Source organism: Saccopteryx bilineata, chromosome 4, assembly GCF_036850765.1.
Source record: "Saccopteryx bilineata isolate mSacBil1 chromosome 4, mSacBil1_pri_phased_curated, whole genome shotgun sequence".
Classification (NCBI taxonomy): domain Eukaryota; kingdom Metazoa; phylum Chordata; class Mammalia; order Chiroptera; family Emballonuridae; genus Saccopteryx; species Saccopteryx bilineata.
This window is the reverse complement of record NC_089493.1, coordinates 66,113,804-66,134,417: the sequence shown is the minus strand read 5'-3', so window position 1 is coordinate 66,134,417 and position 20,614 is coordinate 66,113,804. Positions and strand designations below refer to the sequence as shown.

General features: G+C 35.0%; 1 non-coding gene across 1 annotated transcript; it reads left to right on the top strand.

Moving 5' to 3' along the window:
- Positions 1-677: 677 nt before the first annotated feature.
- On the top strand, positions 678-792 carry LOC136336887 (U5 spliceosomal RNA). The gene has a single exon (XR_010731627.1). It is a non-coding gene; the product is annotated as a U5 spliceosomal RNA (small nuclear RNA).
- Positions 793-20,614: the final 19,822 nt, after the last annotated feature.

Here is a 20,614-nt window from a genome sequence, read left to right as displayed (position 1 = left end):
CGGTCGGGTGCATGCGGGAGTCTGACTGCCTCCCCATTTCCAACTTCAGAGAAATAATAAAAAAAAGATTTCTTTTTGTGAGTTTCTAGATTTTATATTAATTTCCTCTTAATACTTGATATTATAAGGATTCATTAATTTTTCTCAGAGTTGGTTCCAGTTGCCGACACTATAGGCCTTACCCAGAAGTTATTATTTGCTGGTTGTTGTGTTTGGAATAAAAAGCTTCCTTCCGTGAAAATAAAGAAAATATTTCTTAGAATGCAGAAAAAAATTTAAAGTCCACAGGATGTGACACAACTTTCAGATGTCAAACTTAATTGAATTTATAAAAAATTATGGAATTATCAAGAAAGAACTTGTCAAAGAACTTACAGTTTTTAGGTTTCTGTCTTTCAATTATTTTTCAGTTAATTGACATTGTATTGTGAACCCAATCTCTTAGTTCAGTGATATAAAACTCCTCCAGGACAGATGATTTACTGTACTGCTTAATACCTGATGAAAATATACCAAAATACAGTAAAATCTGTTCCTATTTTAATGTAAAATTTTGTTACTATGTTTTTGTCAGCATTAATGAGTGAAATCTAATGGAGACATACTGTGAACTCTTATTTATAAAAAATTCAAAAATTAGTAAACGATTCACTAGTTTGTGGCAATAAGTTTAGAACATACTCTGGTTTTTCTTCAGGTCGCATAAATCTTTGGCCTTTTACTAAAGAATTCCGTGAAGAGTAACAGTTCTGAGTCTTGACTCAATTTTTTGAAGCCTTGTTTTGAGAGACATGATCTCATTGTTATTAAAAAAAGAGTACGTTAAAATAAGTTTAGAACAAATATAAACATAATAGATATTTATAGGTGATGATACAACTTACAGATTAAATTGTCATTTTATAGCTGTAATATTGTACAATAACATATATTCATAATGATGCCATGACAGATTCTAAAGTTGTTCCTTTAGTGCTCTCTACATTATGAAGTATTAAATTATGTTTTGTGTAATTGGAATTAATTAATATTTTCTAATAATTTGAAATTGATAAATAGATATTTTGGAGAAATGGGCATTTCTTATTTAGTTAAATAACAGTGGTAGTGATGAGGGATGGCTGTCTTGGTAATTAGAATTTTATTGATTTGGAATGGGGGTTTGTAGAAATGACCTTTTGAAAATAAGTTAACTTCTATATGGATTGATTATTAGCACTGAGGAAAATATTCTGACCCAAGATTAGAGCCCTGGATCCCAACACATCATTTTGCAAGAAGGAAAGATTGGTCATAAAGAAGAATAGAAATGCAATTACTGTTTTGCAAAATCTATCTCTTTTCCCAGAAAACTAATTCAAAGCCAGCATCTAATGAAGGGGAGCTAGAGCATTAACTAACTCTACACATGAAGAACAGGACGTTTTTTCATTTTCTGAGTACTAGTGTGTTTATCCTAATTATGTTTTGCTTAGATTACTGACATTAGTCTGAGGGTCCTGAGGACTCAGCAGGTGGCTATGGAAGAAGGTGGGGCAGCAATATCCCCGACAACAGAAGAAAGCCAAGCTTGGGCTCGAAACATATCTAAAAAATTTATATTTCAGAAATCCCAACACATCCAGGTGACTGTGTTTATATTTTCTGTTTTGCTGTATGCCTTAGGCTACCTGAGGGACAGCGCTTGTACATCTCTGATTGAGAAGTGTATATCCTGCCTCTTGAGCTGCTACTGCCTTTGTCCTAATTAGACTGGCGATAAACCACTTGGAGTCTAGGGGATTCCTTCTGGGTTAATTACAGGACTGTGAGCAGCTTTGCAAGAGGAGTAAAGCAAGTTCAATTTCAGTCAAGATGTGTGGTTAATGCATGATTACCTGTGCAGAGGCCAAAAGGCTGTTCTTTGCTGATGCCTCTCTCCTTCACCATTAAGCCTGGGCTGAATATCCAGTACCTGCACCTGCTTTCTCCTCTATTCTTCACTAGACTGTAGGCTCCTTGTGGACAAGGCTTGTGCTATAGTTTTCTGTACTGCAAAACTAGTAGTTTATTAGTTGCAGAGCAAAAAAAAAAAAAAAAAAAAAAAAGACTGGAAAATTAAAGTGATCCTGATTGGATACATGTAACAGTTTCCTGTGTTTGACATTATTAATTTCACACACACACACACAAATACACACACACGCATTAGTGCTTAAAAGAGTATTTTCTTGATATTTTAAAGAAAGGGATGACATAGATTATGATGATTGGCCAGAGAGAATTTTCTATGCATTAGAAATGTTTGTGAATTAAAGGAAATAACAAAGTTTGTATGAGTCAAGAGGCATAAGCTGCTTTTGCTGATGTTCAAGACAACTTAGGGTACTTTAGGGTACTTTGCAAGGTTCTGTAGAAGGAATGTGAAGATGAGTAAAAAGAGGACCTGCCATCAAAAACATTTACATCTACTGGGGGAAGGAGACATGAACACAAATTATTATTCAAGGAAAGAATTAAAGGAGGATGGTTGCTGAAGAGGTGAATAGGGGCTAAACATGAACTACTAATGGAGGGAATAAACTATAATGTTTGTATTGCAACACTGATAGTCTGTTAAGAAGGCAAGTATGTTCTATTCAAGCAAAGAGGTAAAGACATGTCTTGGGTTAGAGCAGAAACTATATAGTGAGGATTAGGGTTATTGGTAGGTATGAATTTCATGGAGCAGTCACCAAAGAGTTACTTTTTGGTGGATATGGTTTGAAAGAAAATATCATTATTTATTAAAATTGCTTGTTTAAAAGAACTTTCCCTGTTCATTCTGATCTTATAGATGGTAGAGACTATTGTTATTTTGCTGGGTTTTTTTTTAAAGACTATTACTGTTTTGCTCACCATTGTATTCTCCCAAAGCTAATACAGGTCATAATACTTAGACTGGTACTCAATAAATGTTTATTGGGTGAATGAGTCAAGTGTTGATACTATAAGTATTCTAGAAAAACTTTTGAATTTAAATATAAACTTTTAACAAGTTTGATTCTTCTTGAATGTATCTTTCATGTGTTCATATTCACTAGTAACTTATTCTGTATAGAACATCATGAAGGTATAGGGGGTTACAAAGAATTGTCTTTCAAAGGAGGAGTTCATAGATAACCTTATTAGCAAGAAGCCAGATAGATGCCATGCTTTGTGTGAATAAAACACAGAGTAAACTGAGCTGTTTCCCTAATGTCAACATATTGTTCAACATTTTGAAATGTTAATAAATAGTCCCCTTCAAACTGTGATCACACATTTTTCACCCAAACACTATGGCTCAATCTGCATTTGTCAATGAAGGCAAGGTTATGCAACCTCAATTACACTGCTCACAAAAATTAGGGGATATTTCAAAATGAATATGAAGTGATAAAAAATGAAGTATTTGATTTCTTTTTTTATGAAACCAGAACATCAGTAAAACAAACAACAAGTCAGAGAAAGTTTTTGATTATGCAAATGAGATGCAAACTCAATTATCATGATTGAGTAGCAAGTGACATATTGGAGGGGGGGAACAGAAGCATGCCAAACTGGATGAGAGTGCCACACATTCACTGTTCAATAGGGTATATGGTCACCCAAGACTGCCAAAACATACTGACAGTGATGGGGCATGGACAGGATCAGATTGTCCAACAGTTCTTGTGGATCCTCTGGGGGAAGGAGACATGAACACAAATTATTATTAAAGGAAAGAATTAAAGGAGGATGGTTGCTGAAGAGGTGAATAGTTGTCTTGCTCCAGGACAACTTCCAGCTCAAGAAGTATTGTGGGAGACATTGGATGGTTTTCCAGATGTCTTCCCAGTTCATCCCAAGCATGTTCAACAGGATTCAGGTCTGGAGAACATGAAGGCCAGCCCATGTGTTCAATTCCTGCCTCCTGAAGCATGTTGTCCACAGGATGCACACAGTGGGGCCTTGCATTATTGTCCATGAAAAGAAAGTTTCCAAGTGCTCCAGCATAGGGTACACTATAGGGTGCAGGGCCTCATCTTGATATCTGACAGCAATCAGTAATCCATTTCTGATAATATGGAGGTCAGTACAACCACCAATGCTAATGCCAGCCCACACTATGATTCATTCCACCACCACTAAGGGAGTCCCTTTCTTGCATGAAACATGGATTCTCCTATTTCCTTTGTTCACACCAGATCAGGACACAATGATTGTCAGGCTGCAGACTGAACTGTGACTTATCAGAGAAGAGGACAGTTGACCACTCATCACAGGTCCAATGATGATGCTCAGCAGCCTACCTTCTATGGGTCCTATGATGTTCAGCAGATAAAATAATGCATATCATTAATTGCCCAGCAATAAAATAATGCATATCATTAGTTGCCCGGCATGCAGTTCAACACGATGGAACCTATTTCATATGGTCTGGGTGCATATCTGTTGTCTAGTGGCAGCAAAACACTGTCCTACAGCTCTGTTGCATTGCTGCCCCTGTTCCTTCTTGCCAGTAAGGTCAAGTAGCAGTCATCTCCTGCTGTTGTGACAGATGGGCAACTCTGCTCTTGTCTTCTTCGTACTGTGCCAGTCTCTTGAAAGCAATTCCACAGTCTGCTAATCAAACTTTGGGATGCTCCAAGTACTGTTGCCACTGTCGTCTGTGTCTTACCAGCTTCAAGACGTCCTATGGCTCTCCAGGCTTTGCATTCGGGCAAATAACAATACAACATATCAGAATTTCTGGGATGCAGCAAAAGCAATAAGAAGAGGGAAGTTCATATCACTACAGGCCTACATGAACAAACAAGAGAGAGCCCAAGTAAGCCACTTAACTTCACATCTTAAGGAACTAAAAAAAGAAGAACAAAGACAACCCAAAACCAGCAGAAGAAAGGAAATACTAAAAATCAGAGCAGTAATAAATGAAATAGAGAACAGAAAAACTATAGAAAAAATTAATAAAACAAGGAACTGGTTCTTTGGAAAAATCAACAGAATTGACAAACCCTTGGCAAGACTCACCAAGGAAAAAAGAGAAAGGACTCATATAAACAAAATCCAAAATGAAAAAGGAGAAATCACCACAGATGGCATAGATATGCAAAGAATTTTTGTATAATACTATGAGAAACTATGCCACCAAATTCAACAATCTAGAAGAAATGGATAAATTCCTAGAACAATACAATCTTCCTAGACTGAGCCATGAAGAAGCAGAAAGCCTAAACAGACCTATAAGCAGGGAGGAAATAGAAACAACTATTAAAAACCTCCCCAAAAATAAAAATTCAAGGCCAGATGGCTATACTAGTGAATTCTACCAAACATTCAAAGACTTGGTTCCTGTTCTACTCAAAGTCTTCCAAAAAATTGAAGAAGAAGTAATACTGCCAAACACAGTTTATGAGGCCAACATAACCCTCAAACCAAAACCTGGCAAGGACAACACAAAAAAAGAAAACTACAGACCAGTATTTCTAATGAATACAGATGCTAAAATACTAAACAAAATACTAGCAAATCGAATGCACAACACATTAAAAAAATAATTCATCATGATCAAGTGGCATTCATCCCAGAATCACAAGGATGGTTCAACATACGTAAAATGGTTAACATAATACATCATATCAACAAAACAAGGCACAAAAACTATATTATCTTATCAATAGATGCAGAATAAGTATTCAATAAAATACATCATTTTATGTTTAAAACACTTAACAAAATGGGTATAGAAGGAAAATATCTCAACATAATAAAGGCCATTTATGATAAACCATCAGCTAACATCATATTAAATGGCATAAAACTGAGGACTTTTCCCCTAAAATCAGGAACAAGACAAGGTTGTCCACTCTCTCCACTCTTATTCAACGTAGTGCTGGAAGTTCTAGCCAGAGTAATCAGACATGAAAAAGAAATAAAAGGCATATTGGGAAAGAAGAAGTAAAGGTTTCAGTTTTCACAGATGATATGATCCTGTACATCAAAAACCCTAAAGACTCCACAAAAAGACTACAACAAACAATAAACCAATGCAATAAGGTTGCAGGATACAAAATTAATATACAAAAGTCCATTGCCTTCCTATATGCCAACAATGAAACATCAGAAAATGAGCTCCAAAAAACAATCCCCTTCATGGTTGTAACAAAAAAATAAAATAAAATACCTAGGAATAAACATAACAAAGAATGTAAAGGACCTATATAATGAAAACTACAAAGCATTGTTAGGGAAATTGAAAAAGATATAATGAAATGGAAAACTATTTCTTGTTCTTGGATAGGAAGAATAAATATAGTCAAAATGACTATATTACCCAAAGTGATATACACTTTGGGTATACAATTTAATGCAATTCCCATCAAAATTCCAATGTTGTTTTTTAAAGAAATGGAACAAAAAAATCATCAGCTTTATATGGAACTGTAAAACACCCCGAATAGCCAGAGCAATCCTAAGGAAAAAGAATGAAGCTTGGGGCATTATAATACCTGACTTCAAATTATGTTATAGAGCCATGACAATCAAAACAGCATGGTATTGGCAGAAAAATAGACACTCAGACCAATGGAACAGAATGGAAAGCCCAGAAATAAAACCACATGTATATGGTCAAATCATTTTTTATAAAGGGCCCAACAACACACAATGAAGAAAAGAAAGCCTCTTCAACAAATAGTGCTGGGAAAACTGGAAAACCACATGCAAAAGAATGACACTCGACTACGGTTTGTCCCCTTGTACTAAAATTAATTCAAAATGGGGCAAAGACCTAAATATAAATATAAGACCTGAAACAATAAATTACATAGAAGAAAACATAGGTACTAAACTCATGGACCTTGATTACAAAGAGCACTTTATGATTTTTACTCCAAAGGCAAGGGCAGTGAAGGCAAAGATAATTGAATGGGATTACATCAAACTAAGAAGCTTTTGCACAGCATAAGAGACTGAAAACAAAACAGACAGCCAACTAAATGAGAGATGATATTTTCAAACAACAGCTCAGCTAAGGGCCTAATATCCAAAATATACAAAGAACTTATAAAACTCAACAACAAACAAGCAAACAACCCAATAAAAAATGGGAAGTGGACATGAACAGTCACTTCTCCCTGGAAGAAATACAAATGGCCAACAGATATATGAAAAGATGCTCATCTTCATTAGTTATTAGAGAAATGCAAATCAAAACTTCTATGAGATACCACCTCACACCTGTTAGATTAGCTATTATCAACAAGACAGGTAATAACAAGTGTTGGAGAGGCTGTGGAGAAAAAGGAACCTTCATCCACTGTTGGTGGGAATGGAAAGTAGTACAACCACTATAGAGGAAAGTATGGTGGTTCCTCAAAAATTAAAAATAGAACTACCATATGATCCAGCAATTTCTCTACTGGGAATATACCCCCATAACTCAAAAGCACTGGTATGTAAAGACACATGCAACCCCATGTTCATGGCAGCATTGTTCACAGTGGCCAAGACATGGAAACAACCAAAAAGCCCTTCAATTAGAAGACTGGATAAAGAAGAGGTGGTACATATATACTATGGAATACTACTCAGCCATAAGAAATGAAGACATCGGGTCATTTACAACAACATGGATGGACCTTGATAACATTATACAGAGTGAAGTAAATAAATCAGAAAAACTAAGAACTATATGATTTCGTACATAGGTGGTACATAAAAATGAAACTCAGGGATATGGACAAGAGTGTGGTGGTTACTGGGGGTGGGGAGTGGATGGGGAAGAGGAAGGGCACAAATAAAACAAGATAGAAGGTGACAGAAGACTATATGACTTTGGGTGATGGGTATACAACATAATCAAATGTCAAAATAACCTAGAGATGTTTTCTCAACATATGTACCCTGATTGATTAATATCACCCCATTATTATTAATTTAAAAATATGAAGCAACTGTCTTTGTTTTTTCCTAAAATAATGGAAATTTAGAGATAAAAATAGAAAAAAATAATTAGTTTAAATTATTCTAAAGACACCAAGGCAGGACAATGGCCTTAAATTAAACCTATGGTTTCTCAGGCTTCACAAATTTTGCCATTAAATCTATAAATTTCTTCTTTGGAAAACAGAGCATTGTGTGTTTTATTTATTATGCCATGCAAAATATTTTCTCTCTCTCTCTTTTCTTAATTTTTGCTGTTGGATACAAACACAGCAAAACAGAAATAAGAGGGAGGATTATTTCTGATTTTATAGTATATTCAAGTGTTTCTCAATTTATAAATAATGTGGGTTTTCAAAATATCTGCAAGCTAATATTAATGTTAAATTCTCTAGGGAGCTGACTTTTTGTTTTCTGGGAAAGTGTGCTAAATACCTTTGTAAAGTACTTATCAATCCACTGATGTACCTGTTTTATAAGTATGAATTAGCTTATACTGTTGAATAACTAGACATTTTGAGAAAACTACAGACAGTATTGTCATTCTGCCCTCCAGATAAAAAAGAAGCTGTCCTAGGTGCTGATATGTAACACTGCATGAGCCCTGCATCTCACCTTTGATGGAAATCTCTGGTACTGTCACAACATAGAAATCAGAGTAAGAATTGGGATAAAGAATCTAAGACAATTTTCATGTTTATCTCAGTGATCTTGACTACTATTTCTAAACAGGGTAATGAGGTAGGGATCACTTAAGCAGAAGAACTCATAAAGGAAGAACAGGCTAACTTGTGCAAAAGGTAAACAACTATGAGTACCTCTGTCTCCTTACCTCAACCCAATTCTCTATTCTATTTTTATATTGTTCTTTCTATTAAAACATACCTGTTCTGTGTCTCTTTCTCTTACTTATTTGAAATGCTTTAAATTATTCCAAACATGCAGATTATTATTATATTTCATGTATTCATAGAGCCACTTATAAAAGAAGTATTATGAATAAAGAATAACAAAAGAATTATAGCACTTTCAAGAGAACCCAATAAAAGTTTAGGAAGGTTAAATGCAGAACAAAGTATAGAGGACTGTCTGTTTTTCCCTGATAACCAAGAAATTGGTTATACAAATCAAGCTTTAATTGGTCTGTACTGATTTTTGCATAAAGAACATTTTGAAGTCACACCTGTGTTATACGGTAAAATTATTAAATGTCTTTATTAAAAATTTTTTCAGTAGTGATAGTTATACATATATTTTCTACCTTAGTGTATCTTCTAAAATATATCAATTGTATTTGTACTTTTCCTTTTATTGTGTAGATAGATTTAAGTTTTACTATTAGTAATAAAAGTTTGAACCTGCAGATGATGAAAAAATAAAGGAAAATAAACTAGGTGTGTTAGGAGTAGCAAAGTAGTTTATTTATTTGGTAAGAGTTCAGAGTCATGAAGTTCTCATGTTTGGAAAACAAAAACAAAAATAACCCTATTTCTCTCTCCTCTCCCTCAGAATTCTTTAATTGTTACTCTAAAATTCCTACAAATGTTCCAGAAAAGTAAATAAGTTAGACTCCTTCTGTTATTAACATGTCTAGCCATCAAATTCTTTCCTGAAAGTTATGGTAGGTTGGGTAAAACCTGAGTGATTGCATACTTGAGGCAGAGAAAATAATCATTAAATGAGACAGAAGAGTTGATCAAAGGCAGGGCCTGGTCCTTGGGAACAAAATTTATTTACTTCACATACTTTTTATTTTCCAGGCTAGGAATTTCTCTGCTTCTCTGCTTTAAGGCTCAGATCAGCTTACTGAGAGCTTCATTAAATGTTAGAAAAATTTTTGATTTAGAATGGTGATCCATGTTTGAACACAGCTGGCAAATGGAGAATCTGCTGGGGAAATGCAATTTCTAAAAATCCATTATGAATGATTTTTTAAGTTCTGTACAATAGATCAATACAGGGTCTTTTCAGTAGAATATTTACTACTTTTATATTTAGTATATTCAATAGTATATTTAAATGGATAATCAAGCAGTTTAAATTCAAATTATGTTCTCTCTGACGTAAGTATGTATGTTTTTCTATTTTTCATGCTATCTGTATAATGTAGTGACATAAGATGAAGGCTTTGGAGTTTTATATCCTGCATTCAGATGTAGATATTGCCACTTATTAGAACTGTGGTTTTTGGCAAGATGCTTAATTGTAGCAGGCCACAGTTTTTTCCTCTTTACAACAGTAATAGTATAGTATATTTTATGGAAGATTGTTACCATGATTAAATGAGGCAGTGCCTGGAACAGAGCAAGCATATAGTAGCACCTATAATTATTGTTCTTTGTTAGCTGTCTCTGCTAACTTGTGATATTCTGTGACAATAAAGGTAATATATTTTGTGGATCTAGACTTACGTAATCTGAAGGTCAAAACTAGAGTGTGTTCAGAGACAGTATGGAAAAACTGTGCACTGGTATTTGTGGCAATCCAGGAACCAAGCCACTTCAGTTGAGGGCCATTCCCAGAGGTCAACTCAGGGGAATAAATCCTTTGGTCCTGAAGGTATTAGAGCCTGGCGTTCATTACAGTCTGCCCCGTGTGCCACTCAAACCCACCTGTTTTATATGTCAGGTTATCACCATCTGGAGTAGTTGGTTTGTCTTTATATCTGAGGAAATTTATATGAATGAAGGTTACCAGCATGAACTAGAGCCCTTGTAATTATAGCTGCTTTCAAGACCACAACACATCATCTCCTTGCTAGGCCTCCCATTTTAGATATCCTCTTCCAATGGCTGGGATGACTCAAATTATCATTCCTAAGGGATCTGGGCCCTTGGTTGTTTTTCTATTCTTATTTATTTACCATCAAATCAGGGAAAAGATTATGAAGAATTTTTTCAGTGGCTTATCTGGGTGCCAAACATATTCCTCCTTGTCCTTATAGTATAATTTCAGTCCTATATTCTCTTAATAATCAGAGTCAGTTTCTCCTGCCATAAGTCTAAAGTGACCAGATAACAATTATATTTTAAGATTTCATGATACTTTCATCATATGTCTTCATAGAAGCAGCCCCCATAGGAACCAGAAGTCATGAGCTCACTGTTGCACATCCACTATTGTGAAGTAGTTTTTACGGCCTAAGATGAAATTATGTGGGTTAGGAGGGCAAATTTATAACTAGAATTGTGTTGGTCCAATTAAAATTAAGTACTGCCCTTTCCAGAGTAAAAGTTCAATGTAATCAAGTGCTACCAAGTGGCTCGTTGATCTTCTTGAAAGATGTTGTTGTATCAAGTACTCAGCACTGGTACCTGTTACTGGCAGGTTGGACATTTAAGCAGGAGCAGTACCTTGATCAGTTGTGGTAAATAAGAGTCCATGCTACTGGGTCCATGCATAATCTCCATCTCAACCACAATTGGTCAAATTTTACTCTTTACTGGGTTATTTAATGCTACTTCCATGTGAATGCTTTCTGGTGAGCCTCAGTGTGCAACACAGAATATTCCACAGTTTGAGCCTCTTCTCTATCTCTCTTTGACCCTGATTTTTCAATTTTTTTCTTTTTACAGGCTCCTGAAAAACTAGTGAAGCTGTTCACCACTGTTCATGAGTCCATGTGTATTCTCACCATGGGCCACTTCTCTTTCCACACAAAGTGGATGACCAGGTAACCTATCTCAAATTTTGCCCATTGGGAGGATTTTCCTTCATGGTTGTGTTTCAGTGCCATGTTGAGTGGGACTGTGTAGCATAGTCCATTTTTGTGGACTTTCACACACTGAGACACTCACATACTGAGATAACCTGTCCATATACTAAGTCACTTAGTTTATATTTTTTCCTGCTTTCTTGGTTGTCTATAAGGGATATCTTTCAATGAGAATAGAAACACACACAGCTAACTCTTGATCAACACAGGAATTAAGGGTGCTGGCACCTAATGCAGTTGAAAAATCTATGTATAATGTTTGACTACCTCAAAACCTAGTCTTCGCATTGGTATCTGCAGGGGATTGGTTCCAGGAATCCCCTGCAGATGCCAAAGTCCGTGGATGCTCAAGTATCTTATATAAAATGGCATAGCACAATGCATACAGTCAGCCCTATACATTTATAACCTCCCAGCCATGGATCAAAAACAGCACAGGTATTTATTGGAAAATATTCACATATAAGTGGACCCATGCAGTTCAAACCTGAGTTGTTCAAAGTCAACTGTATATCTTGTCTCTCTGTCTTACACACGCGCGCGTGCGTGTGCGCGCGCGCGCGCGCACACACACACACACACACACACACACACTGAGGAAGAGACACTGCTGCAATGGTAATGGATAACAAATGTCTAGGCCACATACTCATGCAGCTTACTTGTGCCCTGTGACCTTGTTCATGCCTGATAATCCCAGATATACCATTTCCATTTTATAGTGAATTGCTATTGGGCTTATTAAATCTCATGATTTGATGTGTTGGAGAGAACGCAGCTCATGATTGGTAGTTCAGTAATCTACTAGGATCTCTCTGGCTTTTGTAGGGGTGAACTGAATGAGATAAATTAAATATGGATATGATAAAATAAATTAAATATGGACTGTTGCCCCTGCATCATTGACATTTTTAAGGGTAATACTAATCTCTGCATTTCCCAAGATGTGATAATGTCTTTTATTTACCTTCTTTCCTTATCCACTATAATAGCTCTTATCAGGCTAAGGAATAAACATGGAGGTTATGCCAACACTACATATGTTCATTCAAATTATACACTTGAAGATTGAGAAAGAACATTACTAGGTGAATCCATGGGCCCAAGTAGGTTTTTCTGATGAAGGTCTATGAGAATCATCACCATATTAATTTGGCATAATGTAGTTGGGTCTAAACCTCATAGAGACCTGGTCTTTCCTTCAGGCAATGGGACTTGGATTTGTGTATTGGCTCAGACCCAGAAACTGGGCAAGCGATTTATCATTTTATTGGGGAGGATATCCTCAGTCTCCAGATTATCTACCCATGATTTCTTTTGCTTGTATAAATTAAACATTGTCTGTTGAGGAAAGCGCATCTATTTAACCTCTAGGAACTGATTTTTATTTACCATCTCCATAGCTCTCTCTAAATTGCTTCATATTTGCCACTCCAACATTATAGCTTATCATGATGCTTGTACCTATCTTGTTTATGATAGGTAAATGCTAGTACCTAACTTCAGTTATTTTGGTATCCTATTATTGTCATTGTTGTTAAAACCTAGTTCTGTAGCATCCCTGGCCTACAGAAGATAGCCACCACTGAATTGCTCAGCGATGCCTTTGAGAAACATACGGTTTTTTATCTCATTAGTAAATTGGTGTATCCTTCCATGAAACATTGTTGGCTGGTGAATTTTATGTTTGATGTAGTATATCCACTCTAGCACATCTACTTCTCTGAGACTTATAATATCTTTCTCTATTATCTGCCAGGCTATCATTTTTTCCAAGCTTCAAAGAACCATGATAGCTTTGTGTTAATACTGCCTCCCATGGTTTTTGTTAGGTGTTAAATTTAATACCATAGGAGAGTGCTGCTATAGCAATAAATTCTTTCCTAGTTAAGTTTATATACCTCCCCATTAATTTAACACCCACAGAAGCCAGTTTGTAAGTAGTATCTCAGTTCCTGATGGTGCAGATATGTTGGTGGGTTCAATAGTTTCTTTAGCATATAGTCTCTTTCCTCTCTTACCATACCATACATTTACTCAGCTGGATTATGTTGTGACTTTACCCTTGTTCTGGAGGTCCATGGGGTTGTTTGTGGTGGATCTCAATGGAAGATGTACAGATTATTTTGGGAGTCAAAGACTTCTGTATTGCCCTCAAGCAAGGTTGGGGCACTAGCCACTAACAGGGAGGAGCAGGTAGAGAATTCAGGGAATCTAAGGATTCAATAGTTTTATATGAATTAACCCTCATGTCCCTATTCCATGATTCACAGTCACAGTTCTATTTTTTCCCTATTAAATCTTGACCTTGGCATAGCCAACCTACCTAAATTGAGAAATAGTCTCTGAAGTTCTGCCAGTCTCAAAATTAATTATTGGGTCTGGCACTCAGCTTTTTCTGCATTTGCTGCAAGAAGTGAGAATTTGTTTATCTGATGATATGGATCTCCTTTGTCTTTATACTTAGCCATTAATTTGTAATTAATCACCCTTAGCCTTTCATTGTCTTTGTCTACTGCATCAAGAGACCCCAGCAACTATTCTATTCCATAGTGCTAATCACTTCCTCTCCTCAACCTATCAAACAACATGAGACACTGTATGAATGCCTTAATTCCCTTCCGCTGGTATCCCACCCAAGTCCACCACTAGTGAATATTTTAACAGCTGGACTGCTGCAATACACCACAGGCTTTCAGTTTCCCACATAGCATTAATGATTAGGTTCTCAGAGCTAGTGTAATAGAGAAGATCTAGATAAAATAACTCAACTTAGAGTCACTTCCTCAGTGCTCCCTTTACACTGACTTTCTTAAGTCAGTTTCCCTGGAAGACAGACTATGAAACAAAGATATGGAACTTATCTTGGATTGGGTAGAAGGGGGAACTGAAATGGAATGCATTTGCAGCAGAAGGTTCAGCCAGTCTTACAGGAATCTCTGATGCTGCAAAGGCCCTGTATTAAATCAACAGTGCTACGCATTTGAACACCTACATCAATTAGTCATTGAATTTGGGCTGCCCCAAAATGAGGGGAAAAACCCTTTGGCCATAGGTCATACTCAGAATGACTTTCACAATAAATACAACACTCTCAGCAGTGAAAGAAATGAGTGAGTCAGTCCTGGAGGGGATATCTGTGTGGCACACCACAGCTATACCATACAGTATCTTTCCATTGATTCAGAGGATAAACTTGGATGAGAGGATGAAGTATAAATATGATTAAAATTCATTGGTCCTAATTAAGGGTATACAGAATATATAAACTCTCTGGGATTACTCCTTTTATATTCTTATTCCTACAAAGGCACAGAAGTATAGCAGAAGACTTATTCACTGAATACTTTTTTAAAATTATTTTTTAAATGTTTAAAAAAAATTAGCAGACTGGTTTCTGGGTGTCAAAAATAGTCTCTCTGATTTTCTGCAGCACTCTTCTGGGTCGTTGTTTTTGAGCTATTGTTAAAGCCTAAGTAAAGGGTCTGCACTGAGTTGGAATGGGGGACAGAAAAATGCAGGTAAAGCCAGAGCCCAGATTTGTTTTTTGGGAGAGGGAGAAAACACTTACCTTCTTTTGTGAGAAGGAACATTAGGAAACTTAAATTTAGATACAAAGGCACTATATATTTTTACCTCTGTGATTATTAGAGATATAAAAATATTTGTATACCTTCTTAATGTCTTATTTTATTTCAATTGCAACACCACCTAGACTTGCCATAGATCGTTACCAACTGTATTTGTTGTGATTATTTATTCCCAGATGCTCTTTCAGGTAAGAGCTGGCTGGTGCTAAGCATGTATATATATATAACTTATTATTCCATAAATAAAAACATAAGGTTTTTAAAGAACAATTAACTCCAATATTTAATTTTTTTACAGAGGGTATATATTATCATTATATAGAATGTGCTCTATCTTTCCTGAAAAAGTTAAATGTCTTGTTATTAGGCATTTTAAAATAATTTCTATATGGAATTTCTTTAAAAGCACCCTGTGATAAAGGAAAGGATGAAATTGCAGCTCTGTTTAGTGACACATTAATTTTAATTTTAGTTATGTGTCACACCCCTTTTGCATGCTTCGAAGCATCAGTAATTGACTTTCACCCAAGAATTAGAATCAAGAGAAGCTCCATTGTGTGAGGAGAATCACACTGGATCTAATACTCTAAAGGGAAAGGGAGGGAGGATGCTAATTAGGTAAGCATCTAAGTTTTGGTCTCTTGCCACACTGCACAAATATCATTAAAATTTTAAATTCTCGATTTTACTACAGAACAAAGACATATTTAGAGTTATGTACAATCAGTGAGGTGAGAAGAACACCCAGAAAGTCACATCAATAATCAACTGAAAAAGTCTGTGGTGAGGATAAAGTCTGTGGTGATTGAAATGTTTCAGAACTTACATAAAACTATTTATTTTGTGAATTTTCTTTTCTCAAGAAGTTAATGACCTCAAGTGAGCATTAATGAGGCCCCGTAACAAAATGGTAGCTCTGAGAATGGAACAGAGGTATATGGAATGAGAGAAATTGTAAAGTTAAGGAATGTAAGATGAGTCTGGGAAAAAACAATAGAGGAATCAGTGGTGAACTTGTAGTACCAGTCTGCATAAATAAAAGAATGTTGGTTTTGTTAATAAGTACTGTGTGAGAAACTTTGAGAAGATTGTAATTTAGTTCAGATGAATTTGAAATATTTATTTTGAGATGATAATGATCATTCAGACAAAGATAGTCAAAACACACATAGGCATTAATACAAAGTAGAGAAGCTAGATGAAGGTATATGGTTTGGTAGTTAGAAGAAAGGGAGATAAAAGTCTGAAAAGAAGAAGAGAGACCAGGGAAAGATCTCATTAAGACTTGTTTCTAAGAACACTTACTGAAACTGATATCTCACCATAATTAGCCAAAACCAATAATGGTCCCAGACCTATGCCTAAAGAGCAGTCAGAAGCAAAGGCATCCACTCCCTCTATGCGCATGTGTTCTCTCATTTCTGCTTTTGACCCTCTCTCTGCACCTTTCTTTTTTTGAAAGTATGTTTTCACTGCTAAAGTTATACAAAGTTTAAAAATTGACTGCTTGGAACTTGATGTTGCTTTCTTTTTAAAATGCCAAAACCAATATGACAGTCTCCATGATTCAACTTCCACTTCCCAAGAAAGAAAACTTGATTGACCTAGCTTCTGTCATGTGACCATGCTAGTCAAAATAGATGTGCCCAGAGAGGCTCGAGTGGGCTGTATTGTCATGGAGGTTTATGGAATGATTTAAAGAAAGGCAACGTGGTTATTGGCTTCATATAGAGCAGGTAGGTTGGGGGAAATTAAGGTTTTATGCAAATATTATTCATACCTCAAAAAAAAAAAAAGAAATTTAAGTAGGCTTCTGAGATTGGAACTGGACATCAGGAGGCTGAAGATGAATAGACTCATGAGAAAGTGCAAAGAGCAGGTCTCCTCTATGCTTTGGAAGAGTTGGTGGAGGGAACAGTAACCTTGAAAATATGACAACATTGAAGGAAAGTAGAAGGTTGTCCTGTTTGTTTTCTTCATTTACAATAAGGTAAAATGTAAACATGCTTATTGCTTAGGTTGGATGGACCCAGTATATTAAAATAATGGAACACAAAATCAACACTAAAAAAGAATGAACTACTTTTACACGTGTATCTCAAAAATATTATGTAGAGCAAGAGAAAGACACAAAAGAGTATATATCCTATGATTCCATTTATTTTAAGTTTAAATAAAAATCTTAAGGGACTTCAAATGTAAGCAAGAGAAGATATGTATATATATATACAGTATATATATATATATATATATATATATATATATATATATATATATACTGCTCACAAAAATTAGGGAATCAGGGAATGTCCAGATACTCCAGTACTTTCAACCTTTTGTACGATACATTTTCACCAATGAAATAAATGTTGGTTTTGCATCTCACTTGCATAATTGAACAACTTTCTTTAACTTGTCATTTGCTTTTCTAATGTTCTTGTTTAATAAAAAAATCAAATCCTTCTTTTTCTAATCACTTCATATTCATTTTGCAATATTCCACTAATTTTTGTGAGCAGTATAGTTTCTGGAGCATTATCTTAGAGATGGTGATTCAATTAAGAGCACAGGAGGATCTATGGCCCTTGGAAAGAAAAGATTCTTGTGTCTTACTGAATATACAACACTGAAATAAGTATCTTTCTGGATATATATTGTAACTTTTCCAATTGGATGACAGGGAACCTTTGTCCTCAATGAGGGAGGCTTTTCTGTGTTAGCTAGAGGGTTTCAGAACAGATGTGAGACTTGAAGTCTGGCCTTTATGATGAGGTTAGTCAGCATCTCTCTCTGTGCTGCATGTTCTGAAATTGTGTCAAATAAGGCAACTAAAAAAGACCCAATTTTTGTGCAACATTCTAGTAAATCATTTCCTAGCCATTCCAGGATATTGCTTCTAATGGGCTACTCCCATTATCAAAATACATATTATATTTTATTTACATATTATTTTATTGAAATAATGTTTATAAACAGTAAAATAAGCAAAGCTTAAATTTATAATTTGAACAATTAAAAAATAATTGAACATCATACCTACTATCCCAATTAAGATATAGAGCATTTTATAACCCTTAAAATTTCTCATGTCTCCTTTAAGTCAGTTCCCACCCTTTATATGCAGCAACTTTTAAAATTTTTATTTAAGTGTAAAATAAATGGAATCGTAGGATATATACTCTTTTGTGTCTGACTTATTTTGCCCTACATATGTTTTTGAGATACATGTGTAAAAGTAGTTCATTCTTTTTTAGTGCTGATTAGTGTTCCGTTATTTTAATATACTCTAATTTGTGTATCCATTCTTTTCCTGATGGATATTTTCCCTGTTTTGGTATACTATATAAAAAGCATCTATAGAAATTGTTGTACAAATTTGTTTAGAAAATGTGCTTTGATTTTTCTTGGCTAAAAATTTAGGAATGCAATTGCTGGGTCATAATTAAATTGTAGGTTTAACTTTATAAGAAACTGTCAGAAAGTTTCTGAAGTGATTAGACATTTTTATATTTCCCTCCATAATGTATAAAATTCTAGTTGTTCCATGGCCTCTCCAGCATTTGTAGCCAGTATTTTTAGCTAGTTTTTTTGTGTTAATAGAATATTTTTTATTCAATACCCTCTGCCCAAAAAACATTTTCCAATCACACACGGGAGGGGTATGGTAGAGGGAGGTGTCTGCCCATCCAACCCTGGCCACCAACCCATGTGGTTTTAGATATTTTTATTTGTATAAAATGCTATCTTATTTTTGTTTTTAATTTGAATTTTCCTGATAATTAATGCTGTGGAACACATTTCCATGTGCTTATTGGTTAGTTAGAAGTTAGTCTGAAATTGTCACTCATTACTAATCCATTGTGTTTCTTTTAAGCATGTGCTTTTGGCATTAAAGTAAATTTTTCGACAAGTAAAAATGATAAAATTGAGCAAAATGAGCTATCAGCACCTAATCATCTATAAAGAATACTTTGTGAACACATTTTTATTAAGACACTGAAGGTACAGAGCTCCTTAGATTTCATTAATTAGACATTTGGACATCTAATCAATGTACCAATTTGCCCAAAATATTCATGACTTCTTGTTATAGATTTATTTAGTGTAATAGACTCTGAAGCTAGTTAGTTTGGGTTATAATTCTAGCTGCATCACTTCCCAACTGTGTGGCTTTGGGCTAGTTACTTAGGTTCTGTTTCTTTGTCTTTAAAGTGGAGATTAATAACAGTACTACTGCAGAGATTTCTTTCAATTATTAATGCAGTAATCTATACAAAGCTTTCAAAAAAGTGTCTAGATTATAATAAATGCACAAAAAATGGAAAAACTTGTACAAAGACTATTTGATAAATAGTTTAGAAGAATAATTAAGAAATAAATGTCATGGTTAAGACTATAAGAACTGTAGTAAAAAAAAAAAAAAGATGATTGAGCAGTTAAAGCAACATTTGTGGAAAAGATTAGTCTTGATTTGTCCTTAATGGTTGAGACCAGATTAGCAGGGGAGGAAATTCTAGGCAGAGTAAAGAACAAGTATAAAAGAAACCACACACACAAAAAATAAACTTGGTGGATCCATGGAACCATGAAATAGCCCAGAGTAGAGGATATGCAGTAGTCATTAGTAGGATATCAAGAAGAAGAAAATAATATTTAAGGAATATTAGATGGAAATCAGTATGTGGGATTGTCTAAAATGGTGGAAAATATTACTTTAGAAACCAGTAGACCATGAAGCTATTGCAATAATAAAGATCTAAAGTAAGGAGAATGTTAAATTTATAGTTAAAGAACCAACTTTGGAGTCAGGAAACCCAGGTAACTACTTTAGCATCTATGAGACTCTTAGTCCATAACTGTAACTGGAGATAAGACACTGATAGATTACCATGAACATCACATGACTTGACACACACAAAATACTTTGTAGGTTCCATGGTGCTTGTAGAAGTACTAATACTAGACGTCATTGCTTATTCCTAAACCAAAGAGCAGCAATGGAAGTGAGTAAAAAATATTCAACTGTAGTTGAAGGAGGAAATTCACAAAATATCTGACTAGCTGGAAAAAAAGAGGACATACATCATCTTGGGGAAATAGGTTATTATTTAAAAAAATAATTTATTAACTTAGGATAAACTTTTTAATCACTTTCTGGTTTGATCATTTTTATTAGAAAAATTAATATGTATTGTTTTGCCTGAACCTACAGTGAAAATGAGTAGTGCACAGAACATCATTTTATGTTATTGTGTTCCAGCATTTTTCATTGTCACAGTCATCCCTGTGACCATCAGTTATGTTATGTATATTTATCTATTTCTTTTACTTATTTTTGGAAAAAATTTAAACTATCAATTATTTAGTATAGGGTATTTTACTG